Below are 20,566 nucleotides of genomic sequence, written 5' to 3' on the forward strand. Positions count from 1 at the left end.
ATCATGATTGTACAGCTATTATTTTACAGTCAGTGAGGTTAGGGAGAATACAGTACAGCAGTATTACTAAATCAGACCCATTAGATTAGAGTCTGTAGTGGGAACGTGACTGTAGCATGTATTGTTATTGTGCAACTGAGAAGGCAGCAGTTTGTCTGAGACCGGTATGTGGGCTTGGAAGGGCATGTCGGACTGGTTGGTCACACACACACACACACGTCCTCCCCGCACGCGCGCGAACACACACACACACACACACAGAGGGGTTGGGTTAAATGCAGGACAGACACATTGCAGTTAAATGCATTCGGTTTGGACCATTGACTAGGTATCCCCCTTTTCTTCCCCTGTGAGTATGTCCCGTCATGCACTTATTTTAATCCCTCCTTCTCACACACTTCTCATAAGCCCTGACTGAGAGTATGACACACGCGCACGTTACCTTACAGACTACAACAAGTCCTGAAATGAAGACAGTTTATTGTTTTACTACAACATTAGGTTGACTGCAGACGTTGCTGCCTCGGGACACATTGCTCTGAGAGAGAGAGAGAGAGAGAGAGAGAGAGAGTGTGTGTGTGTGTGTGTGTGTGTGTGTGTGTGTGTGTGTGTGTGTGTGTGTGTGTGTGTGTGTGTGTGTGTGTGTGTGTGTGTGTGTGTGTGTGTGTGTGTGTGTGTGTGTGACGTGTGCGGACATGTCGGCAGCTCTGCCAGGTAAAAACAGCCGTGTGCTGACAGTGAGGACTACGGTCATGTGTTATGGAGTTGACAGTCATGTCTTCAGACAGAGATTACAGCAGAACAGCAGTTTATACACTATCAAATCAAATCAAACTTTATTTGTCACATGCGCTGAATACAACAAGTGTAGACCTTACTGTGAAGTGCTTACTTACAAGCACTTAAGCAACAGTGCAGTTCAATAAGAGTTATTAAAATATTTACCAAATAAACTAAAGTAAAAAATTATAAAAAATAATACAATAACATGAGAATAATAAGGCTATATACAGGGAGTACAGGTTAGAGGTAATTTGTACATGTAGGTAGGGGTGAAGTGACTATGCATAGATAATTAACAGCTAGTAGCAGCAGTGTACAAAACAAATGGGAGGAGGGGTCAATGTAAATAGTAAATAATCCGGCGGCCATTTGATTAATTATTCAGCAGTCTTATGGCTTGGGGGTAGAAGCTGTTAAGGAGCCTTTTGGTCCTAGACTTGGCACTCCGGTACCGCTTGCCGTGCGGTAGCAGAGAAAACAGTCTATGACTTGGGTGGCTGGAGTCTCAATTTTATGGGCTTTCCTCTGTCACTGCCTAGTATATAGGTCCTGGATTGCAGGAAGCTTGGCCCCAGTGATGTACTGGGCCGTACGCACTACCCTCTGTAGTGCCTTATGGTCAGATGCCGAGCAGTTGCTATACCAGGCGGTGATGCAACCGGTCAGGATGCTCTCGATGGTGCAGCTGCAGAACGTTTTGAGGATCTGGGGACCCATGCCAAATATTTTCACTCTCCTGATGGGGAAAAGGTTTTGTCGTGCCCTCTTCACGACTGTCTTGGTGTGTTTGGACCATGATAGACCGTTGGTGATTGGTGTCAACAACTTGAACTCGACCCGCTCCACTACAGCCCCATTGATGTTAATGGGGGCATGTACGACCCGACTTTTCCTGTAGTCCACGATCACCTCGTTTGTCATGCTCACATTGAGGGAGAGGTTGTTGGCCTGGCACCACACTGCCAGTTCTATATATACGCTGTCTCATCGTTTTCGGTGATCACTGTTGTAAACTTAATGATGGTGTTGGAGTAGTGTTTTGCCACGCAGTCGTGGGTGAACAGGGAGTACAGGAGGGGACTAAGTGCACACCCCTGAGGGGTCCCAGTGTTGAGGATCAACGTGTTGTTGCCTACCCTTACCACCTGGGGGCAGCCCGTCAGGAAGTCCAGGATCCAGTTGCAGAAGGAGGTGTTTTGTCCCCGGGTCCTTAGCTTAGTGATGAGCTTCGTGGGCACTATGGTGTTGAGCCCTGAACTGTAGTCAATGAACAGCATTCTCACGTAGGGGTTCCTTTTGTCCAGGTGGGAAAGGGCAGTGTGGAGTGCGAACAAGATTGCGCCATCTGTGGATCTGTTGGGGCGGTATGCGAATTGGAGTGGGTCTAGGGTATCCGGGAGGATGTTGTTGATGTCAGCCAAGACCAGCCTTTTAAAGCACTTCATGGCCACTGACGTGAGTGCTACGGGGCGGTTATCATTTAGGCAGCTTACCTTCGCTTCCTTGGGCACAGGGACTTTGGTGGTCTGCTTGAAACATGAAGGTATTACAGACTCAGTCAGGGAGAGTTTGAAAATGTCAGTGAAAACACTTGCCACTTGATCAGTGCATGTTTTGAGTACACGTCCTGGTAATCCATCAGGCCCCGTGGCTTTGTGAATGTTGACCTGTTTAAAGGTCTTGCTCACATCGGCTACCGAGAGCGTTATCACACAGTCATCTAGAGCAGCTGGTGCTCTGGTGCATGCTTCAGTGTTGCTTGCCTCGAAGCGAGCATAAAAGGCATTTAGCTCGTCTGGTAGGCTCGCGTCTGGGTTTCCTTTTGTAGTCCGTAATAGTTTTCAAGCCCTGCCACATCTGACGAGCGTCAGAGCCGGTGTAGTAGGATTCAATCTTAATCCTGTATTGACGCTTTGCTTGTTTGATGGTTCGTCTGAGGGCATATTGGGATTTCTTATAGGCGTCCAAATCAGTGTCCCGCTCCTTGAAATCAGTGTCCCGCTCCTCTAGCCTTTAGCTCGATGCGGATGTTGCCTGTAATCCATGGCTTCTGGTTGGGATATGTACATACGGTCACTGTGGGGACGACGTCGTTGATGCACTTTTTGATGACTGAGGTGGTATAGTCCTCAATGCCATTGAATGAATCCTGGAACATATTTCAGTCTGTGCTAGCAAAACAGTCCTGTAGTGTAGCATCCGCACCCTCTGACCACTTCCGTATTGAGCGAGTCACTGGTACGTCCTGCATTAGTTTTTGCTTCTAAGCAGGAATCAGGAGGATAGAATTATGGTCAGATTTGCCAAATGGAGGGCGGGGGAGAGCTTTGTATACATCTCTGTGTGTGGAGTAAAGGTGGTCTATAGATTTTTTCCTCTGGTTGCACATGTGACATGTTGGTAAAGATTTGGTAAAACTGATTTAAGTTTGCCTGCATTAAAGTCCCCAGCCACTAGGAGTGCCGCTTCTGGGTGAGCATTTTTTTGTTCGCTTATGGCCTTATAGAGTTGGTTGAGTGTGCTCTTAGTGCCAGCATCGGTCTGTGGGGGTAATGAATAATATAGACGAGAACTCTCTTGGTAGATAGTGTGGTCTACAGCTTATCATAAGGTACTCTACCTCAGGTGAGCAATACCTCGAGACTTCTTTAATATTAGACATTACGCACCAGCTGTCATTGACAAAAAGACACACCCTTCTCTGTTCTGCCGGTGCATTGAAAATCCCTCCAGCTCTATATTGTCCGTGTCGTCATTCAGCCACGACTTAGTGAAACATAGGATATTACAGTTCTTAATGTCCCGTTGGTAGGATAATCGTAATCGTAGGTCATCCATTTTATTTTCCAATGATTGCATGTTAGCAAGTAAAACGGAAGGCTGTGGGAGCTTACTCGCTCGCCTTCAGATTCTCAGAAGACAGCCTGATCTTTGTCCTCTTTTCTTCACGCTAATGACGGGGATTTGGGAATGGTCCCGGGAGAGCAGTATATCCTTCTCGTTGGACTCGTTAAAGGAAAAAGCTTCTTCCAGTTCGTGGTGAGTAATCGCTGTTCTGATGTCCAGAAGTTATTTTCGGTCATAAGAGACGTTAGCAGCAACATTATGTACAAAATAAGTTTCGAAAATAAGTTATATTGGCCTCCCGGGTGGCGCAGTGGTCTAGGGCACTGCATCGCAGTGCTAGCTGCGCCACCAGAGTCTCTGGGTTCGCGCCCAGGCTCTGTTGCAGCCGGTCCGTGGGGCGACTCACAATTGGCATAGCGTTGTCCGGGTTAGGGAGTGTTTGGCCGGTAGGGATATCCTTGTCTCATCGCGCTCCAGCGACTCCTGTGGCGGGCCGGGCGCAGTGCGCGCTAACCAAGGGGGCCAGGTACACGGTGTTTCGTCCGACACATTGGTGCTTCCAGGTTGGAGGCGCGCTGTGTTAAGAAGCAGTGCGGCTTGGTTGGGTTGTGCTTTAGAGGACGCATGGCTTTCGACCTTCGTCTCTCCCGAGCCCGTACGGAAGTTGTAGCGATGAGACAAGATAGTAATTACTAGCGATTGGATACCACGAAAATTGGGGAGAAAATGGGATTACATTTTATTTTTTATTTTTTTAAACTAAAAAAATAAGTTATATACAATGCAAAAAAATAAAAAAATAGCACAATTGATTACGGGCATGTAAAATGTCAGCCATCATCTTCGGCACTTTTTTTTATTATACCATGGCATTGTTGAATACTCCTTTCTGATTGGCTTGAAGGGCATTCTAGAGTGTGCATTATTTCCCTATAACGCATAATATTTTTGCACGGTCCAATTCAATGGCTATAGTTCATTTTTCCATGTTTTGCTTGAGTTGCTTTTGAAAGCAATCAGTCGAATCGAAAACGGTATTGGTGTTGTTGAATTCGATTTTCATAATAGCAAGCTAGGACTGATAGTTTGGTTAGCTTAAACTAGCAAGTCGGTTTGGTTACCATGGCAACTTCTGCTTGCTAGCTACTTCAGTGGATGTTGAACACATTTCTACCTGCAAATTAACACATTTCTCGTGTGTGAAATTATATCCAGGAAAATAATGCAACTCCATGGAAGGTCAGTTCCACTCTGCGCTAACACACCTTCCACGCCTTTCTTTATTGTTCATAGAATTCAAATCAAATCGTATTCGTCACATGTGCCAAATACAACAGGTGTAGACCTTGCCGTTAAATGCTTTAAGAAGTATTAAGTAAAAAATAGAAAATAAAAGTAACACATAATTAAACAGCAGCAGTAAAACATTATGCACAAAAGAGGTTACAAATAACGCAAAAAATTGGTTACGGGATCGTAAAACGGCAGCCTTCTCCTTCGGCGCCATTCTTTATAGAGCGCATAGCCCCTCGTTGATTATCCCATGTCTAGCGTTGTGATAATATACACTAGACGGATATATAGGGACTGGGACTATACTGGAAACCAATGTGTAATGGAGTTTGATATATAAAACGGAGCTGCAATGTCATGTGTAATGGAGTTTGATATATAAAACGGAGCTGCAGTGTCATGTGTAATGGAGTTTGATATATAAAACGGAGCTGCAGTGTCATGTGTAATGGAGTTTGATATATAAAACGGAGCTGCAGTGTCATGTGTAATGGAGTTTGATATATAAAACGGAGCTGCAGTGTCATGTGTAATGGAGTTTGATATATAAAACGGAGCTGCAGTGTCATGTGTAATGGAGTTTGATATATAAAACGGAGCTGCAGTGTCATGTGTAATGGAGTTTGATATATAAAACAGAGCTGCAGTGTCATGTGTAATGGAGTTTGATATATAAAACGGAGCTGCAGTGTCATGTGTAATGGAGTTTGATATATAAAACGGAGCTGCAGTGTCATGTGCAATGGAGTTGATACAGTGATGGGTTTTGGAGTTGACATTGAAAGAGACGTGTATTGGAGTCATAGGAAATGTTTTTAGCTGTAAGCACTAGCGTTAAAGCCTTCTACTGTAGTGGCGTTGGAGGCTCTCCGCGTGTGTGTGTGCGTGCGAGAGAGAGTGTGTTAGCCACACCCACATGAATGAGTGACAGATGTTGAAAGCGTCTTAAGATATTCACACACACGCATGCATACACACACACACACTTCACAGCTCCAGATTTTAGCACTCAGGCTCCTGAGCTCCTTTCATTAGCCTCTGTCTAGACCTTATTACCAGCTGTTTGTTCCACTCTCCTCCCCGCTACACTGCTCTAGTTTTTCGTTGTTTTTTCTCCTCTCTGTTCTGCTCCGTTTTATATTTATATTTTTTTTGTTGAATTTTACCCCCTTTTTCTCCCCAATTTCAGGGTATACAATTGTTAGCAGTTACAGTCTTGTCTCATCGCTACAACTCCCGTACGGGCTCGGGAGAGACGAAGGTCGAGAGCCATGCGTCCCCCGAAACACAACCCAACCAAGCCGCACTGCTTCTTAACACAGCGCGCATCCAACCCGGAAGCCAGCCGCACCAATGTGTAAGAGGAAACACCGTACACCTAGCGACCTGGTCAGCGTGCACTGCGCCCGGCCCGCTACAGGAGTCAGTAGTGCGCAATGAGACAAGGATATCCCTGCCGGCCAAACCCTCCCTAACCCGGACGACACTGGGCCAATTGTGCGTCGCCCCATGGACCTCCCGGTCGCGGCCGGCTGCGACAGAGCCTGGGCTCGAACCCAAAATCTCTGGTGGCGATGCAGTGCCCTAGACCACTGCGCCACCCGGGAGGCCTTCGTTCTGCTCTGTTTTGTTTGTGTGTTTACAGATTCACCCAAGTTGGGCTGCAAAAGATTTTCAGATCTGTTTTTTGTGTGTGTGTGTCTGTCTGTCTCTGTCTGTCTCTCACATTGTCTATGTGTGGGTGTGTGTGTGTGTCTGTCTCTGTCTGTCTCTTACATTGTCTATGTGTGTGTGTGTGTGTGTGTCTGTCTGTCTGTCTGTCTGTCTATCTGTGTCTGTCTGTCTCTCACATTGTCTATGTGTGTGTGTGTGTGTGTGTGTGTGTGTGTGTGTGTGTGTGTGTGTGTGTGTGTGTGTGTGTGTGTGTGTGTGTGTCTGTCTCTTGTCTCTGTCTGTCTCTCACATTGTCTATGTGTGTGTGTGTCTGTCTGTCTGTCTGTCTGTCTGTCTCTCACATTGTCTATGTGTGGGTGTGTGTCTGGTTGAAACTCTGTCTGTCCATCTGTCTGGCTTTCTGTTTGTGTGTGTGCGTGTGCATGACTGTGTGCGTAGGAGTGTGTGTCTGTCTGTGTGTGTCTGTCTGTGTGTGTCTGTCTGTGTGCGTGTGTGTGTGTGGGTGGGGGGGTTATCTTTGATATTTGCAGCCCAACTGTGGTCGACCATGACCTTTTCTGAAGACATGTGGCAGAGGTTCCCTACCCCAACACTCCACCGCAGTCTACTCCCACGACAACTCTGCCAACAGACCTTGGCTTGCTCCTCCTCCTAAACACACACACACACACACACACACATCCAAAGAAAACAGACCAACTCTGCCACTCTCTCACACACACACACACACATGACTTTTCTCAATCTTTCTGTTGTGATGTCTATCTGAGTGTGTAGAAAAGGGAGTTAGTTCAGGCTGTGTCCAGAACTCATTTACTGACATATAACCGTGTGTGTGTGTGTGTGTGTGTGTGTGTGTTTAGGAGGAGGAGCAAGCCAAGGTCTGTTGGCAGAGTTGTCGTGGGACTCGTGTGTGTGTGTGTGTGTACACAGTCCAGTGCAGGTATGAAGTCTGCTGTCCCAACATGAAGATTGTCTCTGAATCACCACTGACTAAGGTCTCTTGCAGCCCAAGCATGACATGCACACACGCCATGCAGGCTCACATGCGCGAGTAGGCACCCTAACACACACACACTTTGTTTCCTCAGAGACTGTGTGTGTGCTCTTTGTGAGAGAGGGAGAGAGAGAAAGTGTAAGGTGAAAGTGTGTTCAGTCAGTAGGTGTGTTCAGTGGGTCAGTGTGTTCAGTCAGTAGCTGTGTTCAGTGGGTCAGTGTGTTCAGTCAGTAGCTGTGTTCAGTGGGTGAGTGTGTTCAGTCAATAGCTGTGTTCAGTGGGGCAGTGTGTTCAGTCAGTAGGGGTGTTCAGTGGGTCAGTGTGTTCAGTCAGTAGCTGTGTTCAGTGGGTCAGTGTGTTCAGTCAGTAGGTGTGTTCAGTGGGTCAGTGTGTTCAGTCAGTAGCTGTGTTCAATGGGTCAGTGTGTTCAGTCAGTAGGGATGTTCAGTGGGTCAGTGTGTTCAGTCAGTAGCTGTGTTCAGTGGGTCAGTGTGTTCAGTCAGTAGGTGTGTTCAGTGGGTCAGTGTGTTCAGTCAGTAGCTGTGTTCAATGGGTCAGTGTGTTCAGTCAGTAGGGATGTTCAGTGGGTCAGTGTGTTCAGTCAGTAGCTGTGTTCAGTGGGTCAGTGTGTTCAGTCAGTAGGTGTGTTCAGTGGGTCAGTGTGTTCAGTCAGTAGCTGTGTTCAATGGGTCAGTGTGTTCAGTCAGTAGGGATGTTCAGTCAGTAGCTGTGTTCAGTGGGTCAGTGTGTTCAGTGTGTTCAGTCAGTAGGGATGTTCAGTGGGTCAGTGTGTTCAGTCAGTAGCTGTGTTCAATGGGTCAGTGTGTTCAGTCAGTAGGGATGTTCAGTGGGTCAGTGTGTTCAGTCAGTAGCTGTGTTCAGTGGGTCAGTGTGTTCAGTCAGTAGGGGTGTTCAGTGGGTGAGTGTGTTCAGTCAGTAGCTGTGTTCAGTGGGTCAGTGTGTTCAGTCAGTAGGGATGTTCAGTGGGTCAGTGTGTTCAGTCAGTAGCTGTGTTCAGTGGGTCAGTGTGTTCAGTCAGTAGGGATGTTCAGTGGGTCAGTGTGTTCAGTCAGTAGCTGTGTGCAGTAGGTCAGTGTGTTCAGTGGGTCAGTGTGTTCAGTCAGTAGCTGTGTTCAGTGGGTCAGTGTGTTCAGTCAGTAGGTGTGTTCAGTCAGTAGGGATGTTCAGTGGGTCAGTGTGTTCAGTCAGTAGCTGTGTTCAATGGGTCAGTGTGTTCAGTCAGTAGCTGTGTTCAATGGGTCAGTGTGTTCAGTCAGTAGCTGTGGTCAGTGTGTTCAGTCCATGGTGTTTTGTTATCTGAACTAATGCTGTGTTCCTTTGACACACAACTCAGTATCAGATGCAGGGAGAGTGAAGGCACAAAGTATGTGTGTGTGCAGCACGTGTATCCCAGCTGGCGCTCAGACAATAGGGCTGATATCAGTACAATAGTGCAGGGCTGGCACAATGCAGACCTTGACTTGAGCAGAGTCACGTGTAGTCCTGCTGTCACGGGAGCAACACTGTCTTGGCCCTTTCACGACCTTGGCCTCCCTCCTTCACTCTCTCCTCTCCCCCCTCTCCAGTTCTCTCACTCTGCTACTTTTTTAGGTATATTTTGTCTCTAATTTTCCATTCTTTAATCTCTCTCTCTTCCTCTTTCTCAGAAATTGTGATATTCTCCATCCCTTGGTTTTTCCGTTTCTCTTGAAGACTTTAGGAATCTCCCCACCCGGTTTATTTTCCCACCTTTTTCATCTTTTGGATAGTTGACTCGGGTTGTTTCTCACTCCTCCTCACTCCCTCTCTTCTCTTTATCTCCTCACTCCCTCTCTTCTCTTTATCTCCTCACTCCCTCTCTTCTCTATCTCCTCACTCCCTCTCTTCTCTTTATCTCCTCACTCCCTCTCTTCTCTTTATTCTGCATCTCCCCCTCCTTGCCTCTCACCCATGCTTCACTCTTTATTTCTTCTCTCTATCTCTCTCCCCTTTATCTTACTCCTTCTTTCGCTACCCCCTCCTCCCCTCTCCCCCTCCTCCTCACTCCCCTCTCTCCCTCCTCCTCACTCCCCTCTCTCCCTGCTCCTCACTCCCCTCTCTCTCTCTCTCCTCCTCACTCCCCTCTCCCTCCTCACTTCTCTCTTTCTCTCCCTCCTCCTCACTCTCTCCCACCTCCCCCTCTCTCTCTCCCTCCTCCTCACCCATCCCTCTCTCCCTCCTCTTCCCTCCTCCTCTCCTTTCTTCAATGTATCTCTCTGCTGGGCTGGTTAGTGTTCCTCCCACGGGTTGACCTTTACAGACACAGATACTGTAGTAGACACACTTCTCATCTGATCTCAGTTCAGCCTTATCGCTGATGAACTCTCAGAATCAACCCTATCTCTCCCACACATCTCACTCTGAGCTGATCTGGGGTCAGTATTGACATTTAGTACGAGCATAAAATCCCCTTAGGCTACACTGATACAGGTGATATGACTGCAATATACTGTATATTGTGACATTCACAAAGAGTGGGAGAAGGGAATTTATTGAAACTGTTTGGTTTTAGTGTCAATTCAAACGTCATTTCATGGCCAACTAAGTATATTTTCACTGTCAATAGACTGCTAACTGAACTGAAAAGTAAGCAACAGATCCTTATACTATACGCATTCATCCATTCTGTTTTAAGGTGGAAATGCTCAATCTCTTTCAAACATTACCCTGTAGGGGCCTCTGAGGGCCCTCCACATCAGCTGTGGCCTTCCAGGGAGTAAGGCCTATGACCCCTGACCTCTGGGTGAAAGGTCAAGTGCCTTAACTGCTAGTCCACTTGACTGCCAGGGGCAGATGAATGTAAACATGCCAATTATTGACCCAACTGTCAGGACCTGGGTTTATAGAAGTACATTCAGAAGCATGGCTTGAGCTATATGTTTATGTCACAACTCTTAGAGAGGGTAGTGTGTGTTGATGTAGTGTATTTAGGTATGTGTAGGAAACAGTCATGTGTGTGTGTGTGTGTGTGTGTTTTCCATGAGCCTGCATAGTGAGTTGGAAGATAGATGGAGAGAGAGAACAAGAAAGGGCGAGAGAGAGAGAGAGAGGGAGGCGGGGACGGAAAGGGAGAGAGAGGTTATCTGTTTAGGTAAGTGGAGAGGGCGAAAGAGGAGGACAGTGGAGAGGAGGTAGAGGGAGGAGGGTTGAAGAGTTGAAAGTAGGGAGTAGGAATGGGTAGGGTACATTACATTTAGGTTGACTGCACTCTGTGTAAACCATAACATCATGTCAAAAAGGACATGCACACGGGCATCTGTGTGTGTGTGTGTGTGTGTGTGTGTGTGTGTGTGTGTGTGTGTGTGTGTGTGTGTGTGTGTGTGTGTGTGTGTGTGTGTGTGTGTGTGTGTGTGTGTGTGTGTGTGTGTGTGTGTGTGTGTGTGTGTGTGTGTGTGTGTGTGTGTGTAGGGGGTAGGAGGTGTACCAGAGTGCCACCTGTTCTTGATCACATGACCCTGCAGTAACACTGTGAGTCACTCAGGAACAGGCGACACATGCCACACACACACACCCACACACACACACTCCCAGATGGCCACAGCAACAGCCAAGGCAGGGCCTCATGTTTGGCCTGACACACACTTTGGCTTTATGAACCACAGTGACTAAAATGTTGACGGTAATGAACCCCAAATGACAATGTTGATTGTGTTACCATTTCACCATAGAATGGCCTGCCAACCATGTTGTAACCACTTGACCCCAAGCCCAGACTGACCATGTTGTCGACCATGTTGTGTGTTCAGGAGGTGCAGGCAGAGAGAGAGAGAGCGCCTGAGGTGTCGTAATATGGTGGTCAACTGACCCTCCAACCTCCCTGCCTCTGACCGGACTGAAGACGTGGCATATACAGGTAAGACTCAACCGCTCTTTTGGGTTTCACTGCACTATGTCTGTTGCACATAGACACAGACATCTGTGCCTGGGGAAGAATGAAGCGAGAGAGTTCAGGAAAGGAGAGGAAGAACATATTTTAGAATGAGAAAAGAGGGAGGCTGGTCGTAATGGAGAGTGAGAGAAACAGAGAGAGAGAAAGAGAGAGAGAGAGAGAGAGAGAACACCCCCCAAGTCAACCATGCCCACACCCCATTTAGGCCCCCTCAGATCAGACCTATGCCCCTCCTGTCCACCTCATGCACCGCACCCCCGCAAAGAGGGCCTCAACATGGAAGTCACACATACACCCAGGCCGTGAGCAGGCAAACAGGCCCAACCCCCACTACACTAGCCCAAGCCAATGGCATGTACCAGATGCTCAGCAGGCTCTGCTCACACTTACTGGCCTGAGGCCAAACCACACGACCAACAACATTGGACACTTTATGGAACACAAAGCCCTCACTATCTCATCCTGGAATATCCAAGGCCTGAGGTCATCTGCCTTTGGCCTAAAGAGCAGGAACCTGGACTTCATCAAATTAATCGGAAATACAGACATTGTCATCCTACAAGAAACCTGGTATAGAGGAGATGGACCCACTGGTTGCCCTCTAGGTTACAGAGAGCTGGTAGTCCCATCCACCAAACTACCAGGTGTGAAACAGTGAAGGGATTCAGGGGGTATGCTAATTTGGTATAGAGCAGACCTAACTCTATTAAATTAATCAAAACAGGAACATTTTACATTTGGCTAGAAATTCAAAAGGAAATTATCTTAACAGAGACAAATGTCCTCCTGTGTGCTACCTATATCCCCATACTTTAACGAAGACAGCTTCTCCATCCTGGAGGGGGAAATCAATCATTTCCAGGCCCAGGGACATGTACTAGTATGTCGCGACCTAAATGCCAGAACCGGACAGGAACCAGACACGCCTCAGCACACAGGGGGACAAACACCTGCCTGGAGGTGACAGCATTCCCTCCCCCATATGCTCCCCTAGGCACAACTATAACAACATAACCAACCAAAACGGGTCACAACTCCTGCAGCTCTGTCGGACGCTGGGTATGTACATAGTCAATGGTAGGCTTCGAGGGGACTCCTATGGTAGGTACACCTATAGCTCATCTCTTGGCGGTAGTACTGTAGACTACTTTATCACTGACCTCAACCCAGAGTCTCTCAGAGCGTTCACACTCAGCCCACTGACACCCCTATCAGACCACAACAAAATCACAGTCTACTTGAACAGAACAAAGAAAGAAAAGAAAATGAACAACAATGACAAATGGTTTGATGAAGAATGCAAAAATCTAATGAAGAAATTGAGAAACCTGTCCAACCAAAAACATAAAGACCCAGAAAACCTGAGTCGACGCCTTCACTATGGTGAATCACTAGAACAATACAGAAATACACTACGGAAAAAGAAGGAACAGCACGTCAGAAATCAGCTCAATGTAATTGAAGAATCCATAGACTAACCATTTCTGGGGAAATTGGAAAACTCTAAACAAACAACAACACAAAGAATTATCTATCCAAAATGGAGATGTATGGATAAACCACTTCTCCAATATTTTTGGCTCTATAACAAAGAACAAACATCAAAAACCTATACATTACCAAATACAAATCCTAGAATCAACTACTGGACTACCAGAACCCACTGGATTCTCCAATTACCTTGAATGAACTACAGGACAAAATACAAATCCTCCAATCCAAAAAGGCCTGTGGTGTTGATGGTATCCTCAATGAAGTTATCAAATATATAGACAACAAATACCAATTGGCTATACTAAAACACTTAAACATCATACTTAGCTCTGGCATCTTCCCCAATATTTGGAACCAAGGACTGATCACCCCAATCCACAAAGTGGAGACAAATTTGACCCCAATAACTACCGTGGGATATACGTCAACAGCAACCTTGTAACGTTCGTCTTTCGGGGAGAGAGTGGACCAAGACGCAGCGGGTGATAAATACTTGATGATTTAATTAGACAAGACGAACACTGACACGAAAGACACTTGATAATTTACAAAACAACGTTAAACAGACCTGAACTTGTGAACTACATATAACGAAAAACTCACGAACAGGAAAAAACGAAACAGTACCGTGTGGTGTAACAAACACAGACACAGCAACAATCACCCACAAACAAACAGTGAGAACAGCCTACCTTAATATGGTTCTCAATCAGAGGAAACGTCAAACACCTGCCTCTAATTGAGAACCATATCAGGCAACACATTTGACCCAACATAGAAACACATAACATAGAATGCCCACCCCAACTCACGCCCTGACCAACCAAACACATACAAAAACATCAGAAAACAGGTCTGGAACGTGACAAACCTTGGGAAAATCCTCAGCATTATCATAAACAGCAGACTTGTGCATTTCCTCAGTGAAAACAATGTACTGAGCAAATGTCAAATTGGCTTTTAACCAAATTATCGTATGACAGACCACGTATTCACCCTGCACACCCTAATTGACAAACAAACAAACCAAAACAAAGGCAAAGTCTTCTCATGCTTTGTTGATTTCAAAAAAGTCTTCGACTCAATCTGGCTTTAGGGTCTGCAATACAAATTGATGGAAAGTGGTGTTGGGGGAAAAACGTACAACATTATAAAATCCATGTACACAAACAAGTGTGCGGTTAAAATAGGCAAAAAACGCACACACTTCTTCCCACAGGGCCGTGGGGTGAGACAGGGATGCAGCTTAAGCCCCACCCTCTTCAACATATATATCAACGAATTGGCGAGGGCACTAGAAAAGTCTGCAGCACCCGGCCTCACCCTACTGGAATCTGAAGTCAAATGTCTACTATTGGCTGATGATCTGGTGCTTCTGTCACCAATCAAGGAAGGCCTACAGCAACACCTAGATCTTCTGCACAGATTCTGCCAGACCTGGGCCCTGACAGTAGATCTCAGTAAGACCAAAATAATGGTGTTCCAAAAAAGGTCCAGTCACCAGGACCGGGACTACAAGTTCCATCTAGACACCGTTGCCCTAGAGTACACAAAAAACTATACATACAGTGGGGAGAACAAGTATTTGATACACTGCCGATTTTGCAGGTTTTCCTACTTACAAAGCATGTAGAGGTCTGTCATTTTTATCATAGGTACACTTCAACTGTGAGAGACGGAATCTAAAACAAAAATCCAGAAAATCACATTGTATGATTTTTAAGTAATTAATTTGCATTTTATTGCATGACATAAGTATTTGATCACCACCAACCAGTAAGAATTCCGGCTCTCACAGACCTGTTAGTTTTTCTTTAAGAAGCCCTCCTGTTCTCCACTCATTACCTGTATTAACTGCACCTGTTTGAACTCGTTACCTGTATAAAAGACACCTGTCCACACACTCAATCAAACAGACTCCAACCTCTCCACAATGGCCAAGACCAGAGAGCTGTGTAAGAACATCAGGGATAAAATTGTAGACAAGACAAGGCTGGGATGGGCTACAGGACAATAGGCAAGCAGCTTATTGCAGCAAGAGAAGCAGCAAGAGAAGGCAACAACTGTTGGCGCAATTATTAGAAAATGGAAGAAGTTCAAGATGACGGTCAATCACCCTCGGTCTGGGGTTCCATGCAAGATCTCACCTCGTGGGGCATCAATGATCATGAGGAAGGTGAGGGATCCGCCCAGAACTACACGGCAGGACCTGGTCAATGACCTGAAGAGAGCTGGGACCACAGTCTCAAAGAAAACCATTAGTAACACACTACGCCGTCATGGATTAAAATCCTGCAGCGCACGCAAGGTCCCCCTGCTCAAGCCAGCGCATGTCCAGGCCCGTCTGAAGTTTGCCAATGACCATCTGGATGATCTAGAGGAGGAATGGGAGAAGGTCATGTGGTCTGATGAGACAAAAATAGAGCTTTTTGGTCTAAACTCCACTTACCGTGTTTGGAGGAAGAAGAAGGATGAGGTCAACCCCAAGAACACCATCCCAACCGTGAAGCATGGAGGTGGAAACATCCTTCTTTGGGGATGCTTTTCTGCAAAGGGGACAGGACGACTGCACCGTATTGAGGGGAGGATGGATGGGGCCATGTATCGCAAGATCTTGGCCAACAACCTCTTTCCCTCAGTAAGAGCATTGAAGATGGGTCGTGGCTGGGTCTTTCAGCATGACAACGACCTGAAACACACAGCCAGGGCAACTAAGGAGCGGCTCCGTAAGAAGCATCTCGAGGTCCTGGAGTGGCCTAGCCAGTCTCCAGACCTGAACCCAAAAGAAAATCTTTGGAGGGAGACAAAGCCATCACCTACAGAGAGATGAACCTGGAGAAGAGTCCCCTAAGCAAGCTGGTCCTGGGGCTCTGTTCACAAACACAAACACACCCCACAGAGCCCCAGGACAGCAACACAATTAGACCCAACCAAATCATGAGAAAACAAAAAGATAATTACCTGGCCCTAAACAGAGACTACACAGTGGCAGAAAACCTGACCACTGAGACTGACCCAAACTTAATGAAAGCTTTGACTATGTACAGACTCAGTGAGCATAGCCTTGCTATTGAGAAAGGCCGCCGTAGGAAGACTTGGCTCTCAAGGGATAGACACACACACTCCCCACAAAATGAGGTGGAAACTGAGCTGCACTTCATAACCTCCTGCCAAATGTATGACCATATTAGAGACACATATTTCCCTCAGATTACACAGATCCACAAGATTTCGAAAACAAACCCGATTTTGATAAACTTCCATATCTATTGGGTGAAATACCACAGTGTGCATCACAGCAGCAGATCTGTGACTAGTTGCCACAAGTAAAGGTCAACCAGTGAAGAACAAACACCATTGTAAATACAACCCATATTTATGCTTATTTATTTGCCCTTTTGTACTTTAACCATTTGTACATCGTTACAACATTGTATATATACATAATATGACATTTGAAATGTCTTTATTCGAGACAGAGAGAGAGAGACCACAAAGAGTAATTTGTGAGGAGGATGACGGTTATGTACGATGTTTTACGATGTGTCACTGTGTGTGTGTATGTGTGTGTGTATGTGTGTGTGCTGAGTAAGACTTGTTGGACTTGTAGTGGCATGGTCTGAGTCAGGAATGAGTGTGAGCATAACTCTCAGGACCTACACACACACATACGTCTGTCGGTTTCTCTATCCACACAGTCCCGCAGAGAGGAGGCTGAGAGGCACTGTCTGTACCAGTGACACATCCTCCTACTCTTACCACACACACGTGCACACACACCCCACACACACACACTCGTTCACACACACGCACACGCTCCCCCTCTCTACTACTCCGCTACTCAGGCTTACGGCTTTTCCCACATTTTGTTGTGTTACAGCCTGAATTTAAAATGGATTAAATTGAGATATTTTCTCACTGGCCTACACATAATACACCATAATGTCAAGGTGGAATTATTTTTCTCGAATTTGTTTTACTAATAAATTCAAAATAAAAAAAGCTGAAATGTTGGGGCAGCAGGTCGCCTGGGGGATAGGAGTGTTGGGCCAGTAACCAAAATGTTGCTGGATCGAATCCCCGAGCTGACAAGGTAAGAATCTGTCATTCTGCCCCTGAGCAGGGCAGTTACCCCACTGTTTTTCGTGGATGTCAATTAAGGCAGCCCCCCGCACCTCTCTGATTACAGAGGGGTTGGGTTATATGTGGAAGACACATTTCAGTTAAATGCATTCAGTTGCACAACTGTCTAGGTATCCCCCTTTCTCAACAAAACCTATTCCCCCTCAGGAGACTGAAAACATTTAGCATGGGTCCTCAGATCCTCAAAAGGTTTATCTGCACCATCGAGAGCATCCTGACGGGTTGCATCACTGCCTGGTATGGCAACTGCTCGGCCTCCGATCGCATGGCACTACAGAGGGTAGTGCGAACGGCCCCAGTACACCACTGGGGCCAAGCTTCCTGCCATCCAGGACCTCTATACCAGGCGGTGTCAGAGGAAGGCCCTTAAAACAGTCAAAGACTGCAGCCACCCTAGTCATAGAGTATTCTCTCTGCTACCGCACGGCAAGCGGTACCGGTGCGCCAAGTCTAGGTCCAGGAGGCTTCTTAACAGCTTCTACCCCCAAGCCATAAAACTCTTGAACAGTTAATCAAATGGCTACCTGGACTATTTGCATTGCCCCTCCCCCTCTTTTCTACATTGCTGCTACTCTCTGTTATTATCTATGCATCACTTTAATGCAGGCAAACTTAAATCCATTTTACCTCATTTCTACCAGCATATCGCATGTGCAACCAGAGGAAGAAAACTCTAGACCACCTTTACTCCACACACAGAGATGCATACAAAGCTCTCCCCCGCCCTCCATTTGGCAAATCTGACCATAATTATATTTTCCTGATTCCTGCTTACAAGCAAAAACTAAAGCAGGAAGTACCAGTGACTCGCTCAATATGGAAGTGGTCAGATGATGTGGATGCTAGGCTACAGGACTTTTGATAGCGCGGACTGGAATATGTTCTGGGATTCATCCAATGGCATTGAGGAGTATACCACCTCAGTCATCGGCTTCATCAATAAGTGCATCGAAGACATCGGCCCCACAGTGACTGTACGTGCATATCCCAACCAGAAGCCATAGATTACAGGCAACATCCGCATTGAGCTAAAGGCTTGAGCTGCTGCCTTCAAGGAGCGGGTCACTAATCCGGGACACTGAAAAGATATCCTGCTATGCCTTCAGACGAACCATCAAACAAGCAAAGCATCAATACAGGATTAAGATTGAATCCTACTACACCGGCTCTGATGCTCATCGGATGTGGTGGGGCTTGAAAACTATTACGGACTACAAAGGGAAACCCAGACGCGAGCTGCCCAGTGACGCAAGCTAAATGCCTTTTATGCTCTTGAGGCAAGCAACACTGAAGCATGCATGAGAGCACCAGCTGTTCTGAATGACTGTGTGATAACGCTTTCATTAGCCGTTGTGAGCAAGACCTTTAAACAGGTCAACATTCACAAAGCCGCGGGGCCAGATGGATTACCAGTACGTGTTCTCAAAGCATGAGCGGACCAACTGGCAAGTGTATTCACTGATATTTTCAACCTCTCCCTGACCGAGTCTGTAATACCTTCATGTTTCAAGCAGACCACCAAGGTCCCTGTGCCAAAGGAAGCGAAGAAACCTGCCTAAATGATAACCTCCCCGTAGCACTCACTTCAGTAGCCATAAAGTGCTTTGAAAGGCTGGTCATGGCTCACATCAACACCATCCTCCCGGATACCCTAGACGCACTCCAATTCGCATACCACCCCAACAGATCCACAGATAACGCAATCTCAATCGCACTCCACACTGCCCTTTCCCGCGTGGACAAAAGGAACACCTATGTGAGAATGCTGTTCATTTAGTTTTTTTAAAATTGTTTTTATTTCACCTTTATTTAACCAGGTAGGCCAGTTGAGAACAAGTTCTCATATACAACTGCGACCTGGTGTAACGGATGTGAAATGGCTAGCTAGTTAGCGGGTGCGCGCTAGTAGCATTTCAATCAGTTACGTCACTTGCTCTGAGACTTAAGTAGTGTTGCCCCTTGCTCTGCAAGGGCCGCGGCTTTTGTGGAGCGATGGGTAACGACGCTTCGTGGGTGACTGGGGCGAGGGGACGACGTAAAGTTATACTGTTACATTGATGCTGTTGACCCGGATCACTGGTTGCTGCGGAAAAGGAGGAGGTTGAAAGGGGGGTGAGTGTAACGGATGTGAAATGGCTAGCTAGTTAGCGGGTGCGCGCTAGTAGCATTTCAATCAGTTACGTCACTTGCTCTGAGACTTAAGTAGTGTTGCCCCTTGCTCTGCAAGGGCCGCGGCTTTTGTGGAGCGATGGGTAACGACGCTTCGTGGGCGACTGTTGTTGATGTGTGCAGAGGGTCCCTGGTTCGCGCCTGTGTCGGGGCGAGGGGACGACGTAAAGTTATACTGTTACACTGGCAACGATAAAGCAAAGCAGTGCGACAAAAACAACAACGCAGAGTTACACATAAACAAACGTACAGTCAATAACACAATAGAAAAAATAGAAAATCTATTTACAGTGTGTGCAAATGTAGAAATGTAAGGCAATAAATAAGCCTCAGAGGTGAAATCATTACAATTAAGCATTAACATTGTAGTGATAGATGTGCGCATGATGATGTGCAAGTAGAGATACTGGGGTGCAAAACAGCAAGAGGGTAAGTAATAATATGGGGATGAGGTAGTTGGGTGTGCTATTTACAGATTGGCTGTGTACAGGTACAGTGATCGGTAAGCTGCTCTGACAGCTGATGCTTAAAGTTAGAGAGGGAGATATAAGACTCCAGCTTCGTTCCAGTCATTGGCAGCAGAGAACTGGAAGGAAAGGCGGCCAAAGGAAGTGTTGGCTTTGGGGATGACCAGTGAAATATACCTGCTGGAGCGCGTGCTACGGGTGGGTGTTGCTATGGTGAGCAGTGAGCTGAGATAAGGCAAGGCTTTACCTAGCAAAGGTTTATAGATGACCTGGAGCCCGTGGATTTGGCGACGAATATGTAGTGAGGGCCAGCCAACGAGAGCATACAGGTCGCAGTGGTGGGTAGTATATGGGGATTTAGTGACAAAACCGATAGCACTGTGATAGACTACACCCAGTTTGCTGAGTAGAGTGTTGGGGGCTATTTTGTAAATGATACGGCCGAAGTCAAGGATCGGTAGGATAGTCAGTTTACGGGGGTATGTTTGGTGGCATGAGTGAAGGAGGCTTTGTTGCGAACTAGGAAGCCAATTTGAGATTTAATTTTGTATTGTAGATGCTTAATGTGAGTCTGGAAGGAGAGTTTACAGTCTAACCAGACACCTAGGTATTTGTAGTTGTCCACATATTCTAGGTCAGAACCGTCCAGAGTAGTGATGCTAGTCAGGCGGGAGGGTGCGGGCAGCAATCGGTTGAAGAGCGTGCGCTTAGTTTTACTAGCATTTAAACGCAGTTGGAGGCCACGGAAGGAGAGTTGAAGCGTTGAAGCTC

The 20,566-nt window shown here is 46.6% G+C and overlaps 1 protein-coding gene across 6 annotated transcripts in view; it reads left to right on the top strand.

Annotated features, from left to right (window-relative positions):
• LOC129865469 (lysine-specific demethylase 6B-like) overlaps positions 1-20,566 on the top strand; it is a 166,973-nt gene that overhangs the window by 116,515 nt on the left and 29,892 nt on the right. For 5 of the 6 annotated variants that reach the window (XM_055938297.1, XM_055938298.1, XM_055938300.1 and 2 more), the window contains one exon: positions 11,380-11,486. The gene's annotated coding sequence lies outside the window, so the exon portion shown is untranslated. Of the gene's footprint in view, positions 1-4,334; positions 7,596-11,379; positions 11,487-20,566 lie in introns of those variants that run through there. The other variant, XM_055938299.1, reaches the window with a different exon arrangement.

The sequence above is a fragment of the Salvelinus fontinalis genome, chromosome 11 (genome assembly GCF_029448725.1).
Source record: "Salvelinus fontinalis isolate EN_2023a chromosome 11, ASM2944872v1, whole genome shotgun sequence".
Lineage (NCBI taxonomy): Eukaryota > Metazoa > Chordata > Actinopteri > Salmoniformes > Salmonidae > Salvelinus > Salvelinus fontinalis.